This window comes from Eptesicus fuscus, chromosome 3, assembly GCF_027574615.1.
Source record: "Eptesicus fuscus isolate TK198812 chromosome 3, DD_ASM_mEF_20220401, whole genome shotgun sequence".
Lineage (NCBI taxonomy): Eukaryota > Metazoa > Chordata > Mammalia > Chiroptera > Vespertilionidae > Eptesicus > Eptesicus fuscus.
This window is the reverse complement of record NC_072475.1, coordinates 24,941,933-24,957,969: the sequence shown is the minus strand read 5'-3', so window position 1 is coordinate 24,957,969 and position 16,037 is coordinate 24,941,933. Positions and strand designations below refer to the sequence as shown.

The window sequence follows — 16,037 nt, the reverse complement described above, 5'->3', positions numbered from 1 at the left end:
AAAGTTGACAGTATATCATAAAACAAGGAATATTAATAAAGTTGTGGACACTGGAGTCCAAAAAATAAAAAAGTAAAATGGATCAATGAAACAGAATAAAGTCAAGCAACATACATTAGTATAAGAAGAATATAACAACTAATAAAAATGTCATTTTGCTCTGGCCAGGTAGCTCAGCTGGTTAGAGCGTTATCCCAATATGCTAAGGTTGTGAGTTTGATCCCTGGTCAGGGCACATATAAGAATCAATCAATGAATGTATAAATAAGTGGAACAACAACTCAATGTCTCTCTCTCTCTCTCTCTCTCTCTCTCTCTCTCTCTCTCTCTCTCAAAATCAAACAATAAAGTTTTTTTTAAAAAATGTTATTTTAAATCATTCAGAAAGAATGAACTATTTAATAAATATTATTAGCATAATTGACTATCCACTATATATTATCTCACATCATGCAACCAAATGTATTCTAAATGTTTTTAATTGAATTTATTGGGTTGGCATTAGTTAGTAAAATTATATCAATGTCAGGTGTACAATTCTATAATACATCATCTGCATTGTATTGTGTGTTGACCACCTCAAGTCAAGTCTCCTTCCATTACCATTTATTCCCCTTTACCCTCTCTTGCCTCCCCACCCCCTTACCCTCTGGTAATCATCATACTGTTGTCTATGTCTATGAGTGTTTTTTCTTAAGATATTTTTTCTTGATTTCAGAGAGGAAGGGAGAGGGAGAGAGGGATAGACACATCAACGATGGGAGAGAGTCATTGATCAGCTGCCTCTTGCAGGACCCCCACTGGGGATGGGGCCTGCAACCCACGAGCATGCATCCTGACCACGAAATCAAACCTGGTTCATAGGTCGACACTCAACCACTGAGCCAAAACAGCTGGCTTTTTGAGTTTTAAGCAAAATAAAACAAACAAAACAAACTGAAATTTTCAATTTGATAGTCCTTGATTGAAAAATTCTACAGTTCTCCCTTAAGAATACCTCCACTTGTATAAAAAAATGAGTTCCAGTCTTGTTTAAAACTTTGTTTTTATAATTACTACTAAAATTGTCTTGAAACCTGCTAAGTCCTGAACACCTTGTTCTAGCCTCCATGAAAGATAACTTGAAGATGGATTGGTAAAAAGCAGATTTCTGCAGGCCCAGAGAAGGAGTATGCACTGCAAGAGGGCATGTACCTAGGAACCCTTGACCACATGTAAAGCCAACCATTGAATTAAAAACATAAAAGGCATGATGAAAGAGAAACCTCAGTATAGAAGATTTGGGGCAAACAAAATGCAACATCCCTGTGGAATAGTGAACTCAAACTATTACATTGTTTCAGTATAAGGAATGAAAACCTGAAGCAGAAAAGAAAAAAAACAAACAAACACAGATCTTAATATAAGACATTTTTCAAAAATAAAGGGAAATTCCAAGTGCTCATTTTGTTTCAGCTATTGATCTACTTCTTAATTGCTCCTTCCTTTTTTATTATTGATTTCCAAATCAAAAGGAAGGCTTAGCATTTATTCATTTGTTCATCCCTCACTTGTCTGCAGGGAGGAGAAGGGCTGACGGGGAAAGGATATTATCTTCTTGCCTCTGCAGCTTCTAAACTTAGAGACAGTCTCAGCCAAATGCCTCCACGGGGAGGACACAAATGTTGATATACTGCTGACTGAGACGACTTGCCCTGGGCTTAAATATATCAAAGAACAAAAATCCGTGCTCCAAGATTCCTCGCAGCTTCAGAGCCACCACCAGGTCCGACCGTGGCTCTACATTCACAGTTCTGTTATTTGTTCCTCCAAATAGGTCCTTTATTGCCCAATGCAATGAGTCCCACTCTCGCTCTGTTCTCCCGGGACCTGAAAGTAGAAGGACTTAAGTTTGGATTTGCAGTTTCCTATGACATCCCGAAGAGACTTCTGAGCACGCCCTTCCCAAAAATGTGTTGCTTCCAAAAGCCACCACAGTAAGAACAGTCCTCACCCTTATAACCTGGAACTGATCATTTATGGTTCACCCAACAGCTCGAGGAAAATGCGTAGGTGCCTATTGCTCAAAACTGTGTCTCAGCTTCCCTTAGCAACAACAAAAACCGGACTCTTTTCTTTCTAAGAAACTATCAGCTTACTTGAAACCAAGATGAAAAAATAAAGTCTTCCGATTTCTATTTAATTTGCTCCTGAATTAGACTTGGACGCTTACTATGGAAATGGGGCTTCATGACAAAAGTCTTTGCCTTCCTCCTAGTTGTCACCTCTAAGAAACGCCTCAATCGAAATGTGGAACTGCTCTATCTCCTCCATATAAAGTCCATTTTCTACATTAATGGAAGATAAGGGTTATGTGAAATAAGACCCAAGTAGTTCAAATATGTTACCGTAAATGTCAGAGTAGGCAGCTAGAGAGATATGAGCTGGGTAAGGCAGTTGGGCTTGGAAGGGGATGCGTGTGAGACGTGACAAACCACAATTAGACAATGGAGGCACCAGACCCCTCAGTGAGGAGAGATTCCAAGGCCCTCCAGGATGTGGTCTAACCGGTGGCATAACACCTGGGTGAAGGAGCCTGCTAGCTTGAAAAAAAAAAAATTTTTTTTTTTGAGAAATAAGGGAGGGGCAGACTGACTTAGGGACACCCCAGCCTAGGGGCACAAGTTTCCCCAACCCCACCTGAGGATGGCACTTGGTGAGGTTTCCACGGGCTGAGTTGCCTGCTCAAACTATATCTGAGTGTACTCCTTTTCTGCAAATAAATTCTCTCCTGCTGTTACTGCTGTTTGTTGTCTCGTTTGAATTTGTTCCTACAAGACAGGAACTGAGGACGCAGAGTACTGTCTCCGGCCAGAGGCCCCTGACCTCCACTGACACAAACATCCATGCTACCTACTACCTATTTTCACCAGAGCTGCTGGCAAATTAAAAAAACAAAACCAACAAAAATGCACAACGTTTTATCCTCAATGTCCTAATCTATCATTCTGTCTCTATAAAATAGGAAGCTTTTACCTTGAAGCTACTTTCTACTTTCAAAACCCAAACGTTTCTATTTCTTATCAACTACTATTTTAGTGAACGTCTTTCAAGGGATAGCGGAGTGAAGAGTTCTGTCTCTGGATATGCGATACGGGATTCAAGTATGTTTTCTATCGGTCTGGAATATGAGGGTAAACAGTGTGTCTCCCTAGGGAAAGAATGGTTCATAGAAAACAGAGTTGAACAAGTCACAGGTACTTGGTACCAAAAAAAGGGGGCGGGGAGGAGAGGAGGAAGGGAGGGAGAGGGGGAGAAAGGTGTATCTGTATATGGTTGTAGTACAATATTGTGATATTGTTGCATTACACACCTGTCATTTAGGATGATTTTTAATGGTCTGGATGCTTCTGCCATTGTGCCAGTTTCTCCCCCTCTCCGGTGGCAGTAATTGCAAGGTCCCACATCCATGTCCCAAACCTTTGGCAAGAAGTGAGACCCGTTTTATACTTCCCCGAATGTGCAACCCTCTGGGGGGTGGGGTGCGTGTGTCACGATCTAGTGAGAAGCCAGAGAGCGGATCATGAGACCTGCAAACTAGTGTAAATGGTATTGGCCCTACCACAAAAAACGGGTCACTTTTGGGGCTTCCAGTTCCTCATCTCTCCAGATGGGGGCGATCGTATTTGTTTTGCCCGCGTTACCAGGTTTGCCAGGAGAAGCCAGGAGCTAAGGAATGCGAGCGACCCAAGTGATGACGAAATTGAATACGTTGACTCAACAGCGGTTGCTAATATTTAGACACAGGAGAAGGAAAAGATAACGATGGAAAACTCCAGCACCGGCTCCAAGGGGCTCAGTTTCTATCGGTTCCCTTCCGCTCCCCTTGGGGCACCTCCCCCCCCCCCCGCCCCCCTTTTCCGCGTGGAGAAACCCCAGCCCAGTCACACGAGTCTCTCTCTGTGGAGCACCAGCAGCTTGGAACCTGCTGGAGGAATGTTGGGAGAATGAGCAGAAACCTGCCAGCAGCTAAAACCCGCGCTTCTGCCCAGTCAGCTCTGGCCCAGCGTGTGCGGCGCCTCCCCGCCCTCCCCCCCCTCCGGCAGTGCGGGCTGCCTGTCGGAGGTCGCCCAAACGCTCATTAATCAAAAGAGGCTTTCTCCCCCGACGCCCCTTGGGCCGAGAGCCTCAGGGGCCTCTGCGCTCGCAGCTCGCAGCCACCGTGTTAAATCTGAGCAATTCCCTCGGTAGAGAAGGGATCGATGATGTCTGCGCGGGTTTCTGCGATAGAGGTTCCCTGCGGTCCTGCACCTCCTTCGGGAGGATCACTGAGCGCCGGCGCTGAGCACGCCCGCCCGGAGCCCCGTGCGTCTGCAGCCCCAGCCACCTCCCAGCACTCTCCCCAGTTTGCTCCCTGCTGCAGTCCGGGCCCAGATTAATTCTCTCCACTTGTGAGTGAGCACACACACGTCCCCCAGGGCGATCCTTCCATCTGTCTCCCTGCGGAGTCCAGCTTCTCAACACTGACCTCCAGCCACGGGGTGCAGGGAAGGTGGCAGAGTGGACGGATTGCGGAGGGGAGGGGGGGGGGGGAAGACGGGGGAGAGAGGACGTTCAAAGGCATAAAAATGAGCTGCTGGTGCAAAAAGCAGTGGGATACCCGTTTGGCCAACTGCCGCCCGCCGAGCGCTGGGCTCACTGGGCAGGCTGCTGCCGACTTTCCCGCCGCAGTCCTGCTCGGCGCCTCGCCGGTGTCTGCGGATGGATGCGCCCCGGGCACCGGCTTGCCCCGGGCAGGTGAACGCCGGCCTATAGGCTAAAGCCCCAGAGCTTCCACCTTGCGCCCCCGGGTTTTCTGCTCCCCCCCCCCCCCCGCAACCCCTCCAAAAGGATGTGCCCCTTTGGCAGTGTCGGGGCTCCCAGCCCGAGGGTGGGGGGAGGGCGCCTCCCTTTCCCTCCTCCCCATCCCCGCCTCGGCTGCGCTCGGGGTTTTACTGCAGTAGCCGGAGGTGACAGGGACGCCTTAGCCTCCCGGGCAGCTCTCAGAAGCCGGCTTCCCCGGCATCCCCAAGGTCCTGCGCCTGCGAGGCCGGTCCCGGGGAGTGCCACAAGCCGCCGAAAACCCCAATTTGAAAATGTGGAAGTCGCAGGGCTGCATTCCTCCCGGGACCAGCCCGGGCGCCCCGCGCTGACAGCGGCGGGCAGCCTGTGGGTAGTTGGGACCGTACAGCAAAGGGGGAGGGGAGTGGCGCAGCCTCGTTCGCTCTGCAAGGAGTCGCTGGAGCAGTGCGGTTGGACACAAGTTTGCGTGGGAGTGTTTTCCTTTTGTCAATAATTAATCGGTCTGGCAGAATTGGAGTTTTGGCAATAGTGCGGGCGGCGGGGCCGAACACCCAACTCTGGGAAGCTCTGAGGCGCCCGGGCGCAGGGGGAAGCTCGCCGCGTCTGGAGAGGCGCCAACGCGTTGGTGCTCCACTAAGCCGCAGAGAGGTACACCCACCCCGAGGTAAGCATCTTCTGAGATATCTGCTCGAAACACCATTTTAGTAGGATACCATGTCTGCCTTTATAGGGAAAAAGCAATACCGAGCTTTAATGCAATTTATCAGTTTATTATTTAACTGCATTAAAAATTTTAAGAATTCAAAGGGGTTGTTTTTTTTTCCCATTTGCCTTGAACTACGTGAGAAACTCCGATGTTTCCCTCAACAGAAACCAAACTTGATTACTGAAACTTCCCAAGCCAAGAGAAGAGAAAATTACTTTGTAAATGACTTTCATTACTTATCTCTGTGCAGTTCAGTGTGAACTGTTCAGGGAAATACCATGGGGAGGTGCTTGGTTTCATTCTTAATTATTCCTCTTTATCTACTTTCATACCCTTATACAATACTTTTTGCCCATAAGCTATTTCAGACAATAATACACACAAGTGAACTGCCCCAAGAGGGATGAATTTCCCAAGAAATACATTCAACATTTTCTCATAATTATTAAGTAGTGTGTGTTTTCTCAAAAGTGCTTAACTGATCATTGATAAGTAACCCAGACTTCTAAACCCAAGCAGAAAGGTATAGTTAACTTTGCCATGGGGTTATGGGAATGGAGAGAGAAGGGTTTTAGATATGGGGAGAGATTCTAATTCAGAGATCTCTTTCAACCCAAATGAAATTCACCTGGTTGGCAATTAACATATGAGCTTAGCCCATGATCAAATAAAGAATTTGAAGAATTGTTAAGTGTATTTGCCCTAAAACTGCTGCCCGCAAATAAATGCATCAGGAAAGTTGGGAATGTTGTTTTTCTAAAAGACTTTGTGGCGCGGTAGTTCTTTGAATGAAAAAAAAAATTAAGAAATACGTGGTCGTTTTTGTTTGTGAACTTTTTAGAGTACTGTATAAAACTAATGAGGTATTAGTAACTTGATTTTCACATCAGAATTAATTGTAATCCTATGCTTTTTAAAATAGGCATCATTTTGAATGCTGTTTCAGAAGTTCTGATGGCCTTGTACATAGATTACTAGAGCAGCAACAAACTTTCATATGAAATGCAGTCACCTTCATCATTCAAATATTTCTATACAACTATTTAATAACAATAAATTAAGAATGGTTTGTCAAACCAAATGCATAGGCAGTCTAGAATTTGACTGGATTTGAAGATCAATCAGCCCTCAACTTCTATCAGGTTTATTAACCCCCTGTTTGTAAAAACTTTTGTTACAAATACTTTTGTAAAAACTGTCCCTCCTAATTCTATATCTACTATGGCAGCATAAATGATTTTATCATCAAGTATACAAGATGCAAAATCTTCATTAAAAATTATTCAAATGGGACTCGACCTGCAGACTGTTGGAATGAAGAGCTCTGTAAACCCACTCTTTAGCAACACAACAATAACTGGTGAAAATTATAGGCAAACAACAATTTAGTCTCTAGAAATTGTCCTGAGAAAATGCAACAAAACACAGAAAAATTATTCAACACAAACTACTAAGTTTCAGATATTTGAGCCACATCCTACTTCCCTGCCCCTCCCCCCCTCCAGGTGGGTATGAGAGTACTCCAGGTAGGTGCAGCCAAGAACACAGGGCTCCTTCTCAACCTCAGTCCCAGTCTAGAGCTATAGCATATTTCTGAGAAAAGCAGGCCACCAGCATCTAATCCCCCCAGCTTTATGCTGCAGAAGCTCTAATCTAGTCAAGATTAGGTGAGAGGTCTGAGGCTGTCTTCCTCCAACCATCCCTCATTCTTAAGGCAAAGAAGAAAAACCCAACAACGAAAAGACCAATAACCCATTTTAAAATGAGCAAAAGATTTTTATTTTTCATTTTTAAATATATTTTTATTGATTTCAAAGAGGAAGAGAGAAAGAGATAAAAACATCAATGATGAGAGAGAATCATTGATCAGCTGCCTGCTGCACACCCAGGACTGGGGATCAAGCCTACAACCAGGGCATGTGCCCAGGAATTGAACCATGACCTCCTGGTTCATAGGTCAATGCTTAACCACTGAGCCACGCCTGTCAGGCACGAGATTTTAGACAATTCTCTAGAAACAGAATTTCTTCAAAGAAGATGTACAGATGTCCAATCAATACATGAAAATGTGCCTACTATCATTACTTTTAGGGAAATAAAGATAAAAACCACAGAATATCACTTCACACCAACCAAATGGCTATAATAAAAAAAGCATATAACAATTGTTGGAGAGGAGATAGAGAAATTGGGACAATCATATATGGCTGGTAGCAATATGAAATGTTGAATAGTCTGGTAGTTCTGAAAAGGCTGAATATAGAGGTACCATATAACACAGCCATTTCACTCTTAGATATATACATCTAAGAGAATTGAAAACCTATGTCCATGTAAGAACTTGTACACAAATGTTTACAGCAGCATTATTCATAATAGTCAACAAGTGAAAATACCCAAGTGTTGACTGATGAATGGATAGTTAAAATGTAATATGGAATGGAACAATGGAGTATTATTCAGCAGTACAAAGGAATGAACATTGAAAAGATTATGCTAAGTGAAAGAAGACCACATATTGTGTGATATCCACAATAGGCAATCCCACAAAGACAGAAAGCAAATTCATGTTTGCCTATGGCTGGAATGGAGGGTGGAGTTGGGAAGCATGGGGAGTGACTGCTAAAAAATGCAAGGTGTCTTTTTGGAGTGATGAAAATGCTCTAAAATGGACTGGTGATGGTTGCATAACTGAGTATACTAAAAACCATTGAACTGTGTATGTTAAATGTGTGAATTGTATGGTATATGAATTATATCTCAATACAGTTTTTATAAATTATCCAAGATATTAAAAACAACAGATGGTTTAGAGCTTGAAGTTCATGAATCCCCATTTACCACCAGACCAATATTTTACATGAGGCTTTTCCCCAAGGGCCACATTGAAATATATGAAATAATAAAATGTGGCACAGGTGTTACACAGCTATGTGATTTGCCTATGTTTACACACCTGCCAAAGCTTTCTTCTGTTTAGAAACAAATCAAATGTCATTCATGTAGTCCTATAGAGAATTTGCTTGCAATGCCCTATCTTTTTGGACCCACCCACTCATATTAATCCAGGTCCAGTGAGGCCAGTTGTTCCTCCTGCTCCTAGATAAGTCTACTGGTGGTGCTTTATCAGTTCTGCAGGACACACTGAATGGGAGCGGGAGGTTACCTGACCCTCAGATGATACTAGATTGGCCCCGGAAGTAGGAGTCTTGGGGAAAAGGAAGAGCTGTAGCAGCCACTATGGTCCTCAGAGTAAGCTGCCATGTCCTTGCTGGGAAGCATGTCCTGAGATTATGATGATGTCAAGTACAAGAGAAACTCTCACATAATTACTACACTCCTCTTTTCATCTTTTATGTTTTTTGAGTCCCCGTAAACTGCCTGATCCTGTACCAAGAATTTTGAAATTGGATGATAATGCTTTGTCCAGAAATGGGAATATAAAATTAGTGATCAAGTTTCATGGGGGGCGTCAGCAGCACCTGAACTTGTTATGAGTACACGGAGCCAAACCGCACCCTTTGTTTTAGGGATTCATGTAAGTCTACCTGCATCAGAAACCTCCAGATTTTCCATTCCCGCTAGCACAGGCTTATCTTTCCACGCCTATGTTTAGAAGCGCATACCATGCTGATGAAAATGGGTTGTGTGGTTTTTGACCATCAACTACTTTGTAAATGCCCAACTGTTGTCTATAAATTAAATACATGTAAAAAACTTGATCATAGTTATTATTTATTTATTTTTTTATATATATTTTTATTGATTTTTTACAGAGAGGAAGAGAGAGGGATAGAGAGTTAGAAACATCGATGAGAGAGAAACATCGATCAGCTGCCTCTTGCACACCCCCTACTGGGGATGTGCCCGCAACCAAGGTACATGCCCTTGACCGGAATCGAACCTGGGACTGTTGAGTCCGCAGGCCAACGCTCTATCCACTGAGCCAAACCGGTTTCGGCTATTATTTATTAATATTGCTTTGATCAGGATTAATAATTCATGTATTCAACAGATATTTATTGTGCATCTACCCAGTACCAGGACAATTCTAGGCCCTGCATGAATAAACAAAATAAGCAAAAATTCCTGTCCTTGAGGGAGCTTACATTTTACAGGGGATGTCAGACATTTAAGTAATAATAAGTGAGGTATATAGCACATGAGAAGGAGATAAGGCTCTGGAGAAAAATTAAGCAGGGAAGGAGGTACAATGTTAAACTGTGGCATCAGGCTAGCAAGGAAAATTTCGTAATTAAATAATACAAAGCCCGGCTGGTTGGCTCAATTGGTTGAACATACTAGTAATCCCATGCACCTAGAGGCGGCAGGTTCAATTCCAGGTCAGGGGCACATGCCCAGGTTGTGGGCTCAATCCCCAGTAGGGGGCGTACAAGAGGCAGGTGATGAATGTTTCTCATTGATACTCCTATCTCTCTCTCCCTCTCCCTTCCTCTCTCTGAAATCAGTAAAAACATGTCTTTAAAAATAATGTAAAGATCATGTACAAACCTGGCCACTGTGACTCTGGGACAGGCCATAAGGATTACCAACTCCAAGTGAACTTCTCCCCTTAGGAGCTTTTGCTTGCCCTGCCCCTCAGCATTATTTTGCTACCTTGGTTTTACTGCTATTTCCCTAAAGGAAATATTACATTAGCCACAACACATTCCAAGCTGACACAAGGAAGGCATAAATGTAATACCTGCTCTGCAACTAAGAACTACAACCTAAATAAAACACCACCTTGTGATAACTTTCAGTCTCCTGTTGGCTTTCTCTTCCCCTCTGCCCTGGAGTCTTGCGGTCTGCCGGAGGATTGGGTGGTAAATAATTGAGAACCACTTATTAACACCATTTGAAAAGTGAAAAGGTAGGGAGGAGGTTGCGGGGAAGAAAAATTCCCAAGCCATCCTGGAGAGGTGAAGAGAGAATAAATCTTTCCTAACTGCAGAATAGAGCATGGAATCCCACGGGGGAGCTGGAAAAAAAGAGGGGCAAAAGCAACCAGCGTCTCCCCTCTCCCAGACTGTCCCGGAATCTCTAGTCAGAGCACCTGTTTTAAAAGATACTTGAGGCCCTCGCTGGTTTGGCTCAGTGGATAGAGTGTCAGCCCTAGGACTGAAGGGTCCTGGGTTTGATTCCCATCAAGGGCACGTACCTCAGTTGCAGGCTCAATCCGTGTGGGAGACAGCCAATAGATATGTCTTCCTCACATTGATGTTTCTCTCTGTCTCTCCCCCTCCACTCTCTCTAAAAATCAATGAAAAAATGTTCTCCGATGAGGATTAACAAAAATAAAAAAGATACTTGAGGATACACTGTTCTAGTAGAATATATTGGGTGTGGTAGCTTTCCCAGAATAGAGCTTTTAGAAAATGGCTTAAAAGGGAGCACCGACTTGATTTTTAAAGTCAAAAGGAACATTTATTTCAGGCTTAGACAAGAAGCATTTGAGAATGTCTAGAGTCATTAAAAATAAGTTAGAAGACTCCCTGGAATAGTTGAGTTTTTATGGAGCATTAGAATTTTCATTTATTCAGCACATTTTAATTGAGCAGCCACTGTGTTCCAGGCCCTGGGGGGACGACCCAGAGGAGGACCTTGCCTCAAAGACCTTTCTTTCTAGAGGTTACATCATTTGCCTTTGGCTGCAAAATAGATGAAGCACACCGTGTTGAGGACAGAACTCTCGGACCTGCCTGCCTTGACACCCGCTTCCAGACGGGGTTAGAGCCTCCTGTGCCCCGCACTGCACTTCCCAGGCATGATAAGGACTTAGCACACGGTGCGCAGACGCTTGCATAGCTGGCCCTCCTCCTCTCTGGAAAGTGGCCCAAGAAAAGTGACCATGTCAGTCTTATTCATGGCTTATGTTCCTAGTACATGCTTGCTGACTATTTTATTGAATGGATGGATGGATGGATGGATGGGTGGGTGGGTGAGTGATTTGCCGGGTTATGATCAGAGCTCTTTGCATAGAGAGGCAATGTAGCCGAGTACTTAAGAGTGTGTGCTCTACATTAGCTGGGTCAGTTTTTCAATTTCTCAGTGCCTCAGTTTCCTCATGTGTAAAATGAGTATAGAAATAGTGCCTTCATTATGGTGTTGTTAAGGGAACTGCATAAGGTGATACATATTAAGTGGTTAGCAAAGTTCTGTTACTCAATAAATATCTGCTAGTATTACCAAAGTGGAATGACAGTCTCCTGGGTGGCAGTTTGCTATTCAACTATTGCATCCCTGCCCTTTCAGTTCTATTATAAGATCAAAGGATGTCAATGAGGAATTTGAAGCTACAGTTATCACTTTGAGTTCAAGATCTTGGAAAAGACTAAAAAGAAAATTTGGAAATGAATATAAGTAGGATATTGAACAATAAAATTTTAAAAAGCTCAAGAGGCATGTCTAGAGCAACATTTCTCAGGCAATACAATGGCTCTCCAGCTCTCACAAACACACCCTCCAGAGATATCGGAGTACCAGTTCATCTCTGTTCTGGAACACACTTGGTATGCTTCATAGAATGTCATCCTATATAATAAAAGCCTAATATGCTGTGTCTGGTCATCTGGACAGCCATTTCACCAATCAAAGCATAATATGCTAATGATATGTTAAGGCTGCTCAGCTGCTTGCTATGACGTGCACTGACCACCAGAGGGCAGACACTCAATGCAGGAGCTGCCCCCTGGTGGTCAGTGCACTCCCACAGGGGGAGCGCTGCTCAGCCAGAAGCTGGGCTCACAACTGGCGAGCGCAGTGGCGGTGGTGGGAGCCTCTACTGCCTCTGAAGCAGCACTAAGGATGTCCGACTGACATCCCCTGAAAGCTCCAGGACTGCCAGAGGGTGCAGGCCAGGCTAAGGTGACACCCTCCGCAGTGCACTAATTTCATGCACCGGGCCTCTAATGCCCAATAAGCATCAGTAAAAGTTCACTGATGCAGAAGAAAGAAAGAAAAGTGGGGCAAAAAATTCATTTGAAGTAGAATCTTATCTAAACCTAAGAGTATTATATTATCTTTGTTTCTTTCGAAAATCCAATAATCCTCTTTTTGTGTAAGACCTTGAGTCAGAGTTATCATACTACTTCCTCATATGCAGTTACCTACTACCTTCTAAAGGCTTCCTTCTATTTCTATTAGAGGGAATTCATTTGGCCTCTTCCCCAACCATGAGTACCATGGTACCATGTTTTATATCTTCTAGTCATCCATTATAAAGTAATTTTTAAGTAAATTATCTTATTGTCATCTCATTGATAGAAAAAATAGGCATAGAAAGAATATGTAACTGACCCTAATACTTCACTTACCAACTCTCTTTATTCCTTGAGGCCACAGATACTTTATCTACTCCACAGGGACAGCTTGGTCCTTACATTTTTAATAGGATGTTTCATTGCCTAAAACTTTAAACAAAGAAAAAAATCAATCACGTTGGCCTAGTTCTAGTTTTGATGGGCAGGAAAATCAGTTTATAATATAGGACAAAACTGTTGTTCCACAGGTTTCCTCCATTTAGCAGGAAACAAACACTGATGTGAACACAAAACAGGTGATATGGTACCCCATGACCTTGGGGTGAATTCTTTCTTCCAGACCAATGAGAGTCACCAAATTACCCTTATATCAAACGTCTCTAAAGGTTCAATAGAGTCACCTGAAAGGAATCTCTTAGAAGGAGAGGAAACAAAATGCAGGTAGTGAGGAATAGAGTGAAGAAATAAAATGGAGTCTCTATGGTTAAGCTGCTGAATTGTTAAAGTCAAGTAGGCTGAGCCTTGAAAAATGATTCTATTCTTGCTTTAACTAGCCTGGGAACTTAAACCTTTGAACCTTCCAGTTGTGCATAGAATATACATGTATAAATCCTATAAGATAACCTTCTAACAGCCCTGAAGGATTTAGGGGAAAAAATGTTGAGTTGACCAGACCACCTGGCCCCCAGCCTCCAGACCACCTGGCATCTATCATCCAGACTGGCACCCAACCAGGCACCTGACTTGGCTGTTAACTGTCCTGGACCAATACACGGGCCAATAATGCAAGATTATTCTCAAGGATGTGACTTTGACAATAAGAACTCTTAACTTTTCTTTTTCTTCAGAACAGTTCTAGGTTTTAACTAGCTGTGTCTCCAGTTTGCAAACTCTAAGACCCTGGAATAAATCTTTATCATTTTTTCTATTAAAGCTTCCTGACTCATTTATGCTCGATTGATATTAGAAAAACAAGAGGAACACAATAATAATGTGATAAAAGCAACCCTCAGAAGATGTCGTCCATTATCTGTATAAACAGTTTCCCTAATGGAATTCTCACTACTTCAACCAAGCAACCTCGTCCCCTTGAGGTAGCTCATATTGATTAAAGGTTTTCCTAAGAATCATCTCTGAAAACAATAAAACTATTCCAAACCTTCCCCTGACAGCTATAATACCACTTAAAACGTCTTCGATCTGTTAAGACCTCCATGACATGCTCCTCCCCTAACCTTTTCTCAACATTTCCTGTTGGAACTCTTCCAGACACTCTCCATCTAGCTTCCTAGGGTGTCTGGAGTGACGGTTTTTAACAGCTGGAAGAAGGATGCTCATCAAAGCCAAGAGCGGCAGCCCTCTTTTCTCAGCCGTGGCACAGTACTTCTATAAATACATACCTAAGAATATTGGTACCAGGGTCTGAATGTGTACCCCTAAAATTCATGTTGAATTCTAACTCCCAAAGGTGATGGGAAGTGCTTAGGTCACGAGGAGGGAGCCTTCATAAATAGGATTAGTGTTCCAACGAAAGACGCTCCAGAGCCCAGCAGGTGTGACTCAGATGGTTAAGTGTCTTATTGACCGATTTGATTTGATTCCCAGTTCGGGCACATGCCTGGGTTGCAGGCTCAATCCTCAGTAGGGGGCATGCAGGAGGCAGCCGATGGATGTTTCTCTCTCTCTGAAATCAATAAAAAAAAAAAACACCTTCAAGAGAAAGAGAGAGAGAGAGAGAGAGAGAGGCTCCAGAGACATCCCTTGCCCCTTCCACCATGTGAGGACCCAGCAAGAAGGTGCTGGCTATGAACCAGGAAGAGGCCTTCACCAGAAGGCAACCGTGCCGGCAACTTGAGCCAGTCTCCAGAAATGTGAGAAATTCCTGTTGTTTAGAAACTACCCAATCTGTAGAATTTTGCTATAACAACCCAAATGGACTAAGACAAATGGATCACTTATTTACTTATTTGCCAACCATATCACAGCACTATTGGCTCATAATGAGCTTGAAGTCAAGTAAAATTTCTTAGTCTTTTTTACCTAAACTGCTCACAGGCCACATTTCCCCCCATATTACCCTTGGGCAATTGACTTTGTGAACTAAAGAACAAGACTTTATATTTCCCGCAAGTTTTACCCTCGGTCATCCTCTTATCTGCTTCGTCTTTTAATTCCACCCCATAACTTGGGTTCACCTCCAAATTTGAGCATACTTTCTATGATTTAATTCAGGTGGACACAAATGCTACAATGGTCATAACAAAATACATAGCCCAGTGGCTCACCACTACAGACCCACTCACCGTCTTTGTGATGCTTTACCAATTATAAAACACTTTTTAAAATTATTTCATTTAATTCTTACAACGCTCCTATGAATAAGATACTATCATCATTCTACATGTGAGGACAGAGATTCAGAAAAGACTACCTGAATTGCCTGATGTGATGCAGCTAATAAACAACAAAATAAGAAACAAGCCTTGCCCGGCTGGATTGGCTCAATTGGTTGAGCATCGTCCTGTGCACAGAAAGGTTGCTGGTTCAATTCCCAGTCAGGGCACATACCTGGGTTTTGGGTTCAATCCCCAGCCAGGGCAAGTATGGAAGGCAAGGGATCGATTCGATGTTCCTCTCTCATGTTAATGTGTGTGTTTCTCTCTCTCTCTCTCTCTCTCTCTCTCTCTCTCTCTCTCTCTCTCTCTCTCTCTCTCTCCATTCCTTTCTCTAAGCATGTCCTCAGGCGAGGATAAAAGAAAAAAAAAAAAAGAAACATTAGGGTTTCTGTTTCCAGTGTTTTCTCAAAGACAGATTTTTAAATACAATGATTAAGTAAATATGCAATCTCTGTTTCCTTCCTCCCCACCCAAGGGTATCAACAGAGACTAATTAAAATCAAGAAACATTTTCCAGAAACCCAGTAGGTAAAACAGACTAAAAGCTAGCTGCTTTGATAGAAGCAAGGTAGGGGACACTTAGCCTCATCTCTCTGTCCCACCTGGGACATCCCCTCAAACTTGCCCTAGATGGTAATGTGACACCTTATACTCCTTAGAGTACATTGGGAAGTCACTAGCCAAGTGCATGTCCTCAAACTGTAACCTTTTCTAAAAGTAATTTTTAAAATAAGGCTAGGTTGTCATCCCTTATTTTTATAATACACTCTAAAATTTTGTGGGAGAAAACCCATCTAAGAGGTTTAATAATCTTTTACAAGGAACAGAAATGTTTTAAAATTTGAAGGCATC

The 16,037-nt window shown here is 43.2% G+C and overlaps 1 protein-coding gene across 1 annotated transcript in view; it reads left to right on the top strand.

The window, feature by feature from the left end:
• The first annotated feature begins 4,944 nt into the window (after window positions 1–4,944).
• The window catches only part of SPTSSB (serine palmitoyltransferase small subunit B), a 27,694-nt gene continuing 16,601 nt past the window's right edge, over window positions 4,945–16,037 (top strand). Inside the window, exon 1 of the mRNA XM_028146539.2 lies at window positions 4,945–5,485. The gene's annotated coding sequence lies outside the window, so the exon portion shown is untranslated. The remainder of the gene's footprint in view (window positions 5,486–16,037) is intronic.